We start from the raw sequence: 14,125 nt of genomic DNA, 5'->3' as shown, positions 1-14,125 counted from the left end.
ACCACTCAGATGGTCGGCTTCCCCTCTCTCACCCATCCCGTCGCTTCGTCATCTGCATCTCCTGCACGTATCACGTCGCGCCGAGCCACAGTCGCCACCACTGAATTGGCTGCTTCTCCCGGCACCTCCACTACGCCACAGGGATCTGCCACACGCCACCTCCCTCTCCTTCCCGTCCCTCTCCCCTCCTCCCTGCCTCCAGTCTCCAAAAATCCCCAAAAGCGCGTCATTACCGACTCTGCTCCTGCCACTTCCCACAAAAGTCAACACCTCCTCCCCCTCCTCCTGTTGTCTCCATGGACACCACCCCTCCTCCAGCCACCCATACTCCGGCCCCCACCCTCCACACCTTTGTCCTGTCAATTCCCAATCCTAAGTTCCTCGATGCTCGTACCTTCACCATGGAGATACGAAAGTACTTACCTGGTGCTCCCATCTCCCAACTCATTCCCCGCAGGGACTCAGTCCTCATCGAGTCCCCGTCCCCATCCTTTCACACAGACCTCCTTCGAATACTCCCACGAGTTATGTTTGGTCCCCACGCCTCTCTGACACCCTTCCTTTCTGCTTCCACTCCTCGTCAGCCCCAGCCTCCCCATGGCCCCCCCCCCATCTACACCACTGTGATCACCGAGCTCAGCCCGGTGATCACGGAGGATGAAGTGTTGGCAGAACTGAACTCCCACCCGGACTTGGAAATCCGCTCTGCCCGCCATATCCACAATGCCTCTGGTCCCACCTACCTCACGTGGGTCTTCTCTGACTCTGCCCCATCCATTGACCATCTCCTCACCCAGGGTGCCCTGATATACCACCGTCGCCACCCTGTCGAATCCTCCAAATCCCCTCCCCAATCCTACCATTGCCAGTGGTGCCTGATGTACAATGACCACCTGACTCCCAGCTGCAAAAACCCTCCCACCTGTCCCCATTGCAAGGCCTCCCACTTTCTTAAGAACAGCCCCAACCTGCTGCTCCTCCTTCCTGTAACATCTGCAATGGCCCCCATCCCACCTACTCCCACAAGTGTAAAGCTAAACCCCCTCCAGCCACCCCTGAGCTTACAGTCCCTGTTCGTTCTGTCGATCCCCCTGTCCATCCCACAATTCCCTCCGTCCACCCCCACGGCCGAGGACATCATCTGGTTCCTTACCGTTGTACTCCAAAACATTCACCCTTTTCAACGCCCCCACACCTTCCAACAAATCTCCCTTGCCGCTCGTTCCATTTTCCACCTGAACACCTTCGCCACTTACTCCCACAACCAAGCCTACTTTACTTTCACCCGCCTCGACACCCAAGATTAAGCCTCTTCCCTTCCCTCCTTTCCCCCCCTCCCTCCCGCCATGGCGCGGCGCGAGTATCGCATCCTCTTCCAGAACATTCGCTCTTTCTGCTCCAACAAATACCTCCTCATGCACACCCTCTCCCACCACCAGGTTGACACCTTCCTCTTGAACGAGACCTTTCTCCAGCCCCACCATTCTATCCGCACCTCTCCCTATATCCTCCACCGCACTGACCCTCCTGGTCCTCGTGTGCAGGGTGGAGTCGTGATTGGCCACCTTAAGAATATCCCCATCCGGCCACAACCTCTCCTCAATGACCCCACTGAAAACCTTATCCTCAGCGTCTTCTTCCCCTCCCTCACCATTACCTGTGTCACCATCTATGTCTGCTCCACTGCTCATCTTCCTTATGACTTCATCTTGCACATTGACCACATCTTCTCCACCTATGTGATTGCCGCCGACCTCAACATCCATAGCCGCACTCTTGCCGCCCTTTGGCGGTGGCACCAGTTCCTGTCCACGATCCAAGGTGACCTTGTTCCCCTTCCCCAGCACACTCGACCCGAAAGTGACACCACCCCCGATGTTGTCATTGCCCCCACCAACCTCCTTGGGCATATCGCTGTCACCGTCCTTGACCCCACAGGTAGCGATCACCTCCCTGTCCTTCTCACCATAACGTCTGCTCACCGCCCCCCTCCGGCTCCGCACCCTGCACCCCCTCCCAAGGTCGTCCATGACTATCACCGTGCCAACTGGGATGCCTACCGGGACTCCATCTCCACCCAGGTCGAAAGCCACCCTCTTACCTATCGCCATCCTGATGACATCATCCATGCCTCGTCCTTCCTTCAGAAGGTACTTACTGTCGCTGTGGAGGCCCATGTTCCTACTAAAACCATCCACCCACACCGTCGCACTCTCCCTCCGTGGGCTGTCCTCCTCCTCCGTGAATCCCGCCGCCTCTATCGCTCCTTCCTGCGCACTCCTGACAGGGATACACTCCATCGCCACCGGCAATTACAGCGACACATATGGAACCTTATTACAGCAACGAAACGCCGAAACTGGCGCCAGACCTGCACACGACTCAACGCCACCCTCCCTATCAACTCCTCCAAGTACTGGTCGGCCTTCCATCGCCTTACTGTTTCCCTTTCCGCTCCCCACTACCCCCTTCTCCATACCGATCGCCCCCTTCCTGACATCCTCAGTAAGGCCAACCACTTTGCTTCCCACCTTTCCCAGGTCTTCTCCATCCCAGATGATCCCCACTTTGATTATTCTCTTTTCCCCACTGTCATGTAATGTGCCGATACCTCGGTCACTCCACTTGCTCCTAGTCTCCAGTACTTGCGGCAGTTACCCCCCTCCGACATAAACACTCCCATCAGAGCACAAGACATTAAACTTATCCTCTGGTCCAAATGCAACACGGCCCCTGGTCACGACTGTGTCACCTACCGCCACCTTTGAGAAAGCCCCTATTCCTTCCTGGCTGTCCTTGCCCATCTCTATAATGTCATCCTCTCTACTGGCTTCTACCCTGACCTGTGGAAGACCTCCCACATCCTCTTATTCCTCAACCACAACAAACCCCCTTCTGCCTCCTCTTCCTATCGTTCCATCTGCTTCACCTCCGTCTTCATTAAGGTCTTTGAATCCATCCTCTCCCACCGTATCCATCAGCACCTTACTCAACACCACCTCCTCCCCCTTACCCAGTGTGGCTTCCGACCCTCCTTCTCTGCTGAAGACCAACTCCTAAACCTCGTTCACCTTCTTTCTCTCCAGCTCAACTCCCATCACTCCGCCATTTTTGTTTCCCTTGACCTGCAAAATGCCTATGTCCGTGTATGGCATCCCGGTCTCCACTTTAAACTCCAAGCCTACGCCCTGCCTATCAATTTTGTCCATCTGGTCGCTTCCTTCCTCTCGCACCATCCTTCCTATGTCAGCCTCCACAACACTGACTCCCGTATCTTTTATCCCACGGCTGGCGTCTTCCAGGGTTCTGTCCTCTCCCCTCTCCTTTATCTCTTGTATACGGCTGTTATGCCCAAGCCACCCCCACCAGTCCACCTTCTCCAGTATGCTGATGACACCACCTTCCTGGCTCTCTATCCTACTCTTCAACGGTCCCAACGTACCCTCCAAACCCACCTTAACCAGTTCACCACTTGGTGTAACCAGTGGTTCCTCCTTCTCAACCCCTCCAAAACCCAGGCAATCATCATAGGATGCACCACTCGCTCCTTTCGCTTCCATGATTTCTACCTCACCCTTTATGGTCGTCCCATCCACCTCACCCCCACCCTTAGATACCTTGGCCTCACCCTCGACTGACACCTCACCTGGACCCCTCATCTCCAGATCGTCCAGCAGAAAGCCCATTCCCGCCTCCGCCTTCTGAAACTCCTGTCTGGCCGGACATGAGGATTGCATCCTTCTACCATCCTCCACACCTACAAATCCCTCATCTGTCCTATCCTCTGTTATGCCAGCGTTGCCTGGAGCTCCGCCCCCACCTGCTTTTACAAGGCCCACCAAATCCTTGAACGCCATGCTCTCCGCCTTGCCTTCCATATCCGCCTTCCTTCCCCCACACGGCTCCTGTGTGAACTGATCCCCTTACCCCACCTACTCCTGTTCCTCCAACATCTCCGCATCCTTTACACTGTCCGCTGGCTTGATCCCCCCCACCCTCTGGTTTCCTCCTTCCTCTCCGCCCCCTGCCAGTTGCCGCGCCTCTATCACTGTATCCCTCCCTCTCTCCATCTCCACACCCTCCATTTCCTTCATCAGGGCAATTTCCAGCGCCTCCCCCTCCCAGATGACAAACTTCGCCATGACATCTACCCTTCCTACCAACCATAACCTGGCCTTGTTCCCCCCCCCCCCTCCCCATGGCCCCCTTTTTTCCCAGAGCGGATTTTCCTCCTTCCCCCCCCTCCCCCCTGAGACCCTGCACCCCATCCTTGCCTCTTTCCTTCCCACATCCCTTCCTACCTGCCCCTCTCCAGCATGGCCCCCGCCCATCTCCACCCTCTCTTCCCCTCCCTCCCTCCTTACCTCCCTCCCTTCTTCTGGTCTCCCTCATCTCCTTGCGCCTGGTAGATCCTCTGTTTTGATCATCATCAGTGTGCCACGTCAGTGTTGTGTTTAGTGCTGTTTCTCCTGTGTGTCAAGAGGTGTGATTTTAATTGTGTACTGCCTTGAGGTTCGCCGTCAGTGTTTGTTGTGTGCTACGCCATCCGTCGATACTTTTGGTGCTCCAGTCATGCTGTGCCTTGTGTTCTTTTAACTGTCGCAGTGTGTGGCTTTCTGTGTGCGCTACTTTTAAACAGTTTTTTATCTCCATTTTACAGTCACCCCTTTTTTAGTCTATTGCCTTCCACGATGTTCCTCTTTTTTATATCTATGTTCACCATATTCTCTCCTTTGTTATTTTTAAATGTCTTCTATTTGTTTGTTCTATGTCTTTCGGCTGAAGAGCAGCGCATATGCTGCTGCCAGCTCGCCCCGATGGGGAATTGAAATACAACACTCGCCGTCGAGGACAACGTACTGGGTTCTATTACTTAAGAAGTCTTCGAGCCACTCACATACTTGGGAACCACTCCCATACGCTCGCACCTTAGTTAAGAGTCTGCAGTGGGGCACCGAGTCAAACGCTTTCCGAAAGTCAAGAAATATGGCATCGGTCTGATACCCTTCATCCATGGTTCACAAGATATCATGTGAAAAAAGGGCGAGTTGCGTTTCGCAGGAGCGATGCTTTCTAAAGCCGTGCTGATGCATGGACAGCAACTTCTCTGTCTCAAGGAAATTCATTATATTCGAACTGAGAATATGTTCGAGAATCCTGCAACAAACCGATGTTAAGGATATTAGTCTGTAATTTTGATGATCCGTCCTTCTATCCTGCTTATATACAGGCGTCACCTGCGCTTTTTTCCAGTCTCTCGGGACTTTACGTTAGGCAAGAGATTCGCGATAAATGCAAGCTAAGTAAGGAGCCAATGCAGTAGAGTACTCTCTGTAAAACCGAATTGGAATCCCATCAGGAGCTGGCGATTTATTTATTTTCAACCCATTCAGCTGCTTCACAACCCCAGGGATGTCTATCACTATGTCCTCCATGACAAAACCATTCCGCCTGGTATGCAAGACGCAGTCAGTATTACATCACGACATGTAATATCTCGGTTGGAATTGAGAACATAATAAAAAATTTGGGGCCATTACTTTTCAGCACCCCCCTCGAAATAACTCCAATTCCACTATGTCATCTCCCTCAACATGACGGTGCCAGACAGCACACGATCGCTGAGACATCTGCATCGACCCGACGCCTCGGTTTCAGTGTCATCGATCATCCTCCACACAGTTACGGTTTGGCCGTATCCAATTTTCAGAACATCTTAAAGGGATTCACTTTTATAGTGATGAAGCGGTGCAAGCAGAGGCGAGATGGTGGCTTCGTCATTGAAGTCAAACATTTTACCGTGATGGTATCAATAATAAACTGGTCTTCCGTTGGGAGAAATATATGTTCGTCGCTAGAGTGACTTCGTTGAGAAATAAATATACAGACTGGAAGAATACAGATTTAGAATGTCAATAAACTTTGTTTTATTTAAAAAATTTTAAGAGATTTTACATAAACAATTCGGAGGCATTACTTTCCAGCAAGCTCTCGGACTTTCATCTTTAAATCTGAGGAAATTTTGCCTTTCTGAACACGTCTTTTTTCAACGAATACTGTTCCTCACCACAAAAATCCCCCTAGATACTTCCAATGGCACATCAGATATATGGTAGGCTATTGATTCACAATAAACATAGTAATTGGTGATACTTTCTGGTACAAGACCGACGCAAAAAGTACACTCCCCATGACACCAAGGTGTGACCACGGCATCCAGACGCATGCATAGAAGAGTGCTGCGGGAACCTGACACCACTTATCAATGGACCGTGTGAGTGTCTCAAAACAGCGAAGGAGTTACGTATCAAGTAACACAAAAATCAGCTGTTGGTAATTTCATAGTGATGCAGGAAATTAGCATCTCAACTGTATGTCGAAAGTAACCTGACTAAAACACATTCTTTTTTTCAGATGTAACATCTCGTTCATTACGGAAGAAGCCTGCCGTTATGTGGTTGCCACTGATTTCTCCACAATGAGAGAGAGAGAAGGGATGTGTTTGTGTGGTATGACTGAAAGTCCAAATTCAGATAAGGTGGTTATTAAATTCATCGTAAAAGACGTCTTTAGGCATTAAACGTATAATTAGATACATTCCGCGGCATTCATCGTGATTTATGACCAGTAACACCAAAAACATGTGTGTGAAATCTTATGGGACTTAACTGCTAAGGTCATCAGTCCCTAAGCTAGCACACTACTTAACCTAAATTATCCTAAGGACAAACACACACACCCATGCCCGAGGGAGGACTCGAACCTCCGCCGGGACCAGCCGCACAGTCCATGACAGCAGCGCCTCAAACCGCGCGTCTACTCCCGCGCGACCCAGTAACACCGCAGTTTTGGAATTCCTGACATCTCTCTTACCTTAGTTCACTCCTAGTGTAAACACCTCTAACCGGCAGCAGGCAATTGTGCAGACTGACGTGCAGGTGGTTCGTAATCGGCTGCTGCCTACCGATGTATATATCGGCGGAAAGAGCCTTGTCGCGCCGGTCAGAGATTGCAGAGATATCCGTGCCGGAGAACAGCACACAGGACATTGCACAATGCATAGTAATGACTCATTTCCCTTACAAGTCTACAGTGTCCCAGGCTCTTTTGATACTTGAGACGTCACAAGTCTTATTCTACGTCTACATCTGCACTCCGCAAGACATCTACCGGTGTTTGCCAGAGGGTATGTCATGTGCAACTATCGTTACCCTCTCTTCTTGTTGCATTCGCGAAAAGTATGTGGGACGCACGTTCGTTAGTAAGGTTCCGATTGAACTCTAGTTTCTCTGATTTATTCGTCGAGGTCATTTCGCGAAACGTATGTGATAAGATGAGTATACTATGTTGTCCGATTCGTCTTGGAAAGTACGATCTCCGAATTTCGATAGTGTACATCTCTCCATGATGCACAACGCTCCTCTATCGTCTGCCAGTGGGGTTTGTTGAGCATCCTAGCAAGGGTCTATATAAATATACAGGGTGGTCCATCGATCGTGACCGGGCCAATTATCTCACGAAATAAGCGTCAAACGAAAAAACTACAAAGAACGAAACTTGTCTAGCTTGAAAGGGGAAACCAGATGGCGCTGTGGTTGGCCCGCTAGATGGTGTTGCCATAGGTCAAACGGATATCAACTGCGTTTTTTTAAATAGGAACCCCCATTTTTTATTACATATTCGTGAAGTACGTAAAGAAATATGAATGTTTCAGTTGGACCATTTTTTTCGCTTTGTGATAGATGGCGCTGCAATAGTCACAAACATATGGCTCACAATTTTAGACAAACAGTTGGTAACAGGTAAGTTTTTTAAATTAAAATACAGAATGAAGGTACGTTTGAGCATTTTATTTCGGTTGTTCCAATGTGATACATGTACCTTTGTGAACTTATCATTTCTGAGAACGCATGCTGTTACAGCGTAATCTAACTTTAACTAAATTACGCTAAGGGCAACACACACAAACACACACCCATGCCCGAGGGAGGACCGAACCTCAGACGGGGGAGTCGCGCGAACCGTGGCAAGGCGCCCTAGACCAAGGGCTTATGAATGTTGGGTCGGGGGCAGAGCAGCTAGAAACAGTACCTATATGTTCTCCAATTCCTGACCCATTTGTTAAATTGTTAAAGACGTTAGAGGCACGTGATAGGGTCAAAGCAGGAGCCTCTTGATAAAGAACTTATCATACAGTTAGAACAGAAACAAAAAGAATGTGATAAGGAATTCTTCACACAGATAGACTTAAAAACTAGATACTAAAATCAAAGAGAACGCGAAATTTTGGAGATGAAAGGTTGCAAGGAAATACCAGATTTGGTATTATCCATGTTTCAGATGTACAGAATGTACAGTCACCATAAACCACAAGAAAAGATAGCACACAGACATTAACCACAGAACCAGAAAAATTAGACATCAGGCTTAAGGAACATATGCACAAGCGCTTTGCATCAAAACGATGGAAGAGGATTTTAATAACTGGATAGAAACAAAAGATTTGGAGATAAGCGGTCTAGTTAATTCTGAACTGAAAACTGCAATCCAACTGTCCAACACGCTAGCATAGAAGCATCTTTTTGCAGCTGTGAGTCCACAGGAGCGCTTAATATTAGATGATACAGCTCTTCGGGTAACGGGGACTGTAGAGAGCTGTTACGATGCGGTAGAAGGGCGACAAGAAGTAAAGACTATAAAATTGGATTTAGGAGAAGAAGAGGACGTTTTACTTTCAAACAACTGATAGAACGCAGGACATTGTAGAACGAAAAGACGGAATCTTCGTGGACTTCACGAAGGCCTGTGACTCCAAAAACAGGAAGGCTCTTGGAACGATCCCGAGAAACTGAGGACTAGGCAACCGTACTCGAGAACTAATAACGGAAATTCTGACAGACGCTAAGACGAGTGTGAGCTCCAGAGGAGCACTATGGGGAGAGTTTTGAGATCAAGACCTGTGTCAGACAGGGACTGGATAATCACTTTTTTTTTCCAGTGGAGCACTGGACGAGGTAATCAAACAGTGGTGGGCAATAAACGCGGTATATCAAAGATGCACGTGGGGCAAAGAAAGGAAAATAGGTCCCAAATGGACTGCCTAGCCTTTGTTGATGACGTAGCGATAATAACTGAGAAAGAAGAAGACGCAAAGACACAACTGGACACCCTAGATAAGGTAACCGGAAGGATGGGACTTAGCATAGCCTACGATAAGACAAAGGTACCATATTGAAGACCCATATGGATTGCAAAACACCAAAAGACACCAAACAAAACGTAGACTAATTTAAGTATTTGGGAAAAAATAAAACAACAAGAAACAAGATAAATGAGGGAATAATAGAGAGGATGAAGAAGATGAGGTCAGACTTCTGTATGACCAGAAATATATGCTGTAAAAAGAACATACACTGTTCAACATTATTAAAGGATCACTTTTTGAAACCCTGTAATTGCCTCCCATTGTAGCGCAGAAGTTTGAAATTTGGTTGAAAGGTGCCCACAACCTTCTTTTGTAATGGTGCACACTGCGCCATCGCGCCGTCACTCTAGGGCTAAGCGACGCTTCAGACAGCAAGGTTCCGACACATGCGGAGGAAAGTCCAGAGCTCAGAAGTGAGCTTTAAGGTGGTTCAGTGGTACAAAATTTTGCTAAAATTCTACTCAATGCCGCAGTGGACGCGTAATTTGATGGGAAGGTCATTACACATCCTCTTACCCACATTTCACCCCATCATTTGATGCCTCTGCGATGGCGACGGCATTTAACGTTGAAATCACGCGTGTTTTTTTATGGGTGGCCAACAAGAACATTTCAGATGACCGCCGCTCATAATCGACACGAAAAGGCCTCAAGAGGTGACATAAATGGAGTCAATGAAACCTTCTCTTCCCTAGGGACGTTAATTCTTACACATTTCGCGCTCGAAGACGACAATTTGTAGGGCGATGTACAACAGGATAATGTCCTTGACAAATTTTGCCACTGCTGACACCCTCGCACCTCCTCCCTTCCGGACGATTTAACCACTTTCTAAGGACATCGTGGGTCTGTAATCCCAATGAATCTGATATCGCCCCCCTCGGTGATCCGAAGTCTTGATCTGATATGCAGGGTGGAAATACTAGGGCCAATCCAGAACCATTCGATGTAATTTGAACGTGATCAGGAGCAGAAAATCGTGTTTATGCTTTTTCATCCCCCTTTATTCGCGCCATCCTGTGGCGTGTGCACAGAAGGGAGCGACATTGACATGTGTGTCAACGAAAAAGCAACGGACCCCTCGAAGAACCCCAGTTCAGCAGCACCCGTGGTGCCATATGACAGTTTTATTGGGCTCTTTAAAAATGTCCTCGTACAGAGATACTCATTCAGTGATCCCTACCCGCAGGCAGGACAGGCAACCCACTCCACACTAGCACCTGCCGGTTATCTACGAAACCAGAAGGCTGTCGGAAGGGTTGCCTATCTGGCCGGCGGGTAGAGGTCGGTGGATGGATGTCTTGTAATGGCACATTTTTGAAGTGTCCAATAAAGGTGTGTTGGTGGCACTGATGACTGATAGTGTTGCCAAACAGAAAACCAGAAGGTCTTAGAGGTATCCTTTTCCGTTTTATTCAAGTTTGTTTCTATGTAGCATCCACCCCCCCCCCCCCCCCCCCCCACTACACACTCCTCAGGAGGAATTGGAAAGCATAAACATCATTTTAGGCTTCGGATCACGTTCAGATCTCAATGATTTTGAAAAGTCCCTGGTGGTTCCAACCTGTATACGAAAACGAAACTTGCAACACTTCAAAGAGGTGAGATCACTTTCAGTGGGGCTGCAGCCCCGCGATATCCTTAAAAAAGTGGTTTTATCATGCAGGGAGTGTTAACAGCAGCAAATTTTGTCAAGAACATGGTCCTGTTGTACACTGCTCTGCAAAATGTCGTTTTCGAGCGTTAAAAGTGTGAAAATGAATGCCACTAGGGAAGCAGTGGTTTTATCGCCACATTGTGACTTCTTTCCGTGTCGGTTATAAGCGGCAGTGTGTCTGAAATGTTTTCCTCAAATGTTCAAATGTGTGTGAAATCTTATGGGACTTAACTGCTAAGGTTATCAGTCCCTAAGCTTACACACTACTTAACCTAAATTATCCTAAGGACAAACACACACACCAATGCCTGAGGGAGGACTCGAACATCCGCCGGGACCAGCCGCACAGTCCATGACTGCAGCGCCTAAGACCGCTCGGCTAATCCCGCGCGGCGAAATGTTTTCCTCGGTCACCGTAAGAAACGCAAATGTTTTTAACGTTAGGCGTCGCGGTTCTGACCTCCGTCGCAGAGGCGTCAAACGAAGGGGTGAAATGTTGCTAAAAGTGTGTGTCACGACCTTCCCATCGTGCGACGTGTCTATGATGACGTTGGGCAGAATTGTGGTGAAACTTGGTGTCAATGAAAGACCATCAACTAACTTTACAGCCCAGTTCTGAGTTCTCACCTTTTCCTTGGATGTGTTGACACCTTGCTGTTTGACGTGTATCGGAGCCCAGGGATGATGTCGCTGGGCGCCACCATTTTCTACATTACAGATGAAGGTTAAGGTACATCTGAGTCAAATTTGAAAGTTCTGTTTCGTAATGGGAGATAATCATGGGGTTTCGAAAAAGTGGTTCTTAAATTGTGTTGCGCAGTTTATGTATGAGGCCTATTCGTATATTAAGGTCCGATCGGTCGCGGAATGGTAACCACAATGAAAATGCGATGGCACTTCGCACAGATGTATTGGGTAGTGTATCTAGTACGCCCGTCGTTCGCGTCACGTCGCTCTTTTCATTTCTGAGCGCACAGTCAGCACTTAAAGATGCCTAGAAAATAGTTCCTCCCGCCCAGTATGAACACCTGCTGAGAGATTTCGCCTGATTTCATACAGCCTACATAACGTAACTGTCAGACGTTTCCTTCTCAATGACAATTCTCGTCCGTATATTGCAAGGGCAATAAAGAAGCTCCTGCAGCGTTTCTGATGGCATGTGTTTCATCACCCACCATACAGGCTGGACTTGGCTTCCTCTGAGTTTCATCTCTGATCACAGTTACCGTTGGCTATGAAGAGAACATTTTGGAACAACAACGAGCTGCAGACCAGCATAGATAATTGACAGGAAGCACAGGCGGCTGCTATCTACACTCCTGGAAATGGAAAAAAGAACACATTGACACCGGTGTGTCAGACCCACCAGACTTGCTCCGGACACTGCGAGAGGGCTGTACAAGCAATGATCACACGCACGGCACAGCGGACACACCAGGAACCGCGGTGTTGGCCGTCGAATGGCGCTAGCTGCGCAGCATTTGTGCACTGCCGCCGTCAGTGTCAGCCAGTTTGTAGTGGCATACGGAGCTCCATCGCAGTCTTTAACACTGGTAGCATGCCGCGACAGCGTGGACGTGAACCGTATGTGCAGTTGACGGACTTTGAGCGAGGGCGTGTAGTGGGCATGCGGGAGGCCGGGTGGACGTACCGCCGAACTGCTCAACACGTGGGGCGTGAGGTCTCCACAGTACATCGATGTTGTCGCCAGTGGTCGGCGGAAGGTGCACGTGCCCGTCGACCTGGGACCGGACCGCAGCGACGCACGGATGCACGCCAAGACCGTAGGATCCTACGCAGTGCCGTAGGGGACCGCACCGCCACTTCCCAGCAAATTAGGGACACTGTTGCTCCTGGGGTATCGGCGATGACCATTCGCAACCGTCTCCATGAAGCTGGGCTACGGTCCCGCACACCGTTAGGCCGTCTTCCGCTCACGCCCCAACATCGTGCAGCCCGCCTCCAGTGGTGTCGCGACAGGCGTGAATGGAGGGACGAATGGAGACGTGTCGTCTTCAGTGATGAGAGTCGCTTCTGCCTTGGTGCCAATGATGGTCGTAAGCGTGTTTGGCGCCGTGCAGGTGAGCGCCACAATCAGGACTGCATACGACCGAGGCACACAGGGCCAACACCCGGCATCATGGTGTGGGGAGCGATCTCCTACACTGGGCGTACACCACTGGTGATCGTCGAGGGGACACTGAATAGTGCACGGTACATCCAAACCGTCATCGAACCCATCGTTCTACCATTCCTAGACCGGCAAGGGAACTTGCTGTTCCAACAGGACAATGCACGTCCGCATGTATCCCGTGCCACCCAACGTGCTCTAGAAGGTGTAAGTCAACTACCCTGGCCAGCAAGATCTCCGGATCTGTCCCCCATTGAGCATGTTTGGGACTGGATGAAGCGTCGTCTCACGCGGTCTGCACGTCCAGCACGAACGCTGGTCCAACTGAGGCGCCAGGTGGAAATGGCATGGCAAGCCGTTCCACAGGACTACATCCAGCATCTCTACGATCGTCTCCATGGGAGAATAGCAGCCTGCATTGCTGCGAAAGGTGGATATACACTGTACTAGTGCCGACATTGTGCATGCCCTGTTGCCTGTGTCTATGTGCCTGTCGTTCTGTCAGTGTGATCATGTGATGTATCTGACCCCAGGAATGTGTCAATAAAGTTTCCCCTTCCTGGGACAATGAATTCACGGTGTTCTTATTTCAATTTCCAGGAGTGTATAACGAGGGTATTGGGAGGGTGGTAAAACACTAAGACAAATTTCTAAGTCGGATCGGCGACTATGTAGAGAAGTAGCTGAAAGGTGTAGCTAACTGTTGCAAATAAAACATTTTTTATTTTCACAGTGGTTTCCATTTCACGACCGCTCAGGCGTTAATAAACGAACAGCCCTCATACAAAAGCAAAAATAAAACACTACAAGGCTACGCAGTGCAGTGCGGTGCTATATGCGGCTGAGACGATAACGCTAGGAAGAAATGGTGCACAACAGTTACAAAAAGAAAGGAGAAAAACTGAGGAAAATACTTGGCGCTAAATATTAGGTGGGGAGAGATGGGTGCGAAGATCTAGGGCGAAACTGTACCGGAGTATCAGGATAATATCTAGAGAAATCAGATTGAAAAGGGTAGGCTTTGCAAGATATGTGATCAGGATGAAAATGGAGAGGATGATGAAAAGAGAATGGAAAACAACGGGAAGGACAAGGGGAAAGAAGGAGCAAAGTGGTCTGTTCAACTTCGGAA

At 49.3% G+C, this 14,125-nt stretch overlaps 1 protein-coding gene across 1 annotated transcript in view; it reads right to left on the bottom strand.

Moving 5' to 3' along the window:
- LOC124594012 overlaps window positions 1-6,942 on the bottom strand; it is a 172,249-nt gene extending 165,307 nt beyond the window's left edge. The window contains exon 1 of the mRNA XM_047132364.1: window positions 6,874-6,942. The gene's annotated coding sequence lies outside the window, so the exon portion shown is untranslated. The remainder of the gene's footprint in view (window positions 1-6,873) is intronic.
- Window positions 6,943-14,125: the final 7,183 nt, after the last annotated feature.

The sequence above is a fragment of the Schistocerca americana genome, chromosome 2, assembly GCF_021461395.2.
Source record: "Schistocerca americana isolate TAMUIC-IGC-003095 chromosome 2, iqSchAmer2.1, whole genome shotgun sequence".
Classification (NCBI taxonomy): domain Eukaryota; kingdom Metazoa; phylum Arthropoda; class Insecta; order Orthoptera; family Acrididae; genus Schistocerca; species Schistocerca americana.
The sequence above is the reverse complement of the archived record's forward strand: the minus strand, read 5'-3'. Positions and strand labels throughout refer to the sequence as shown.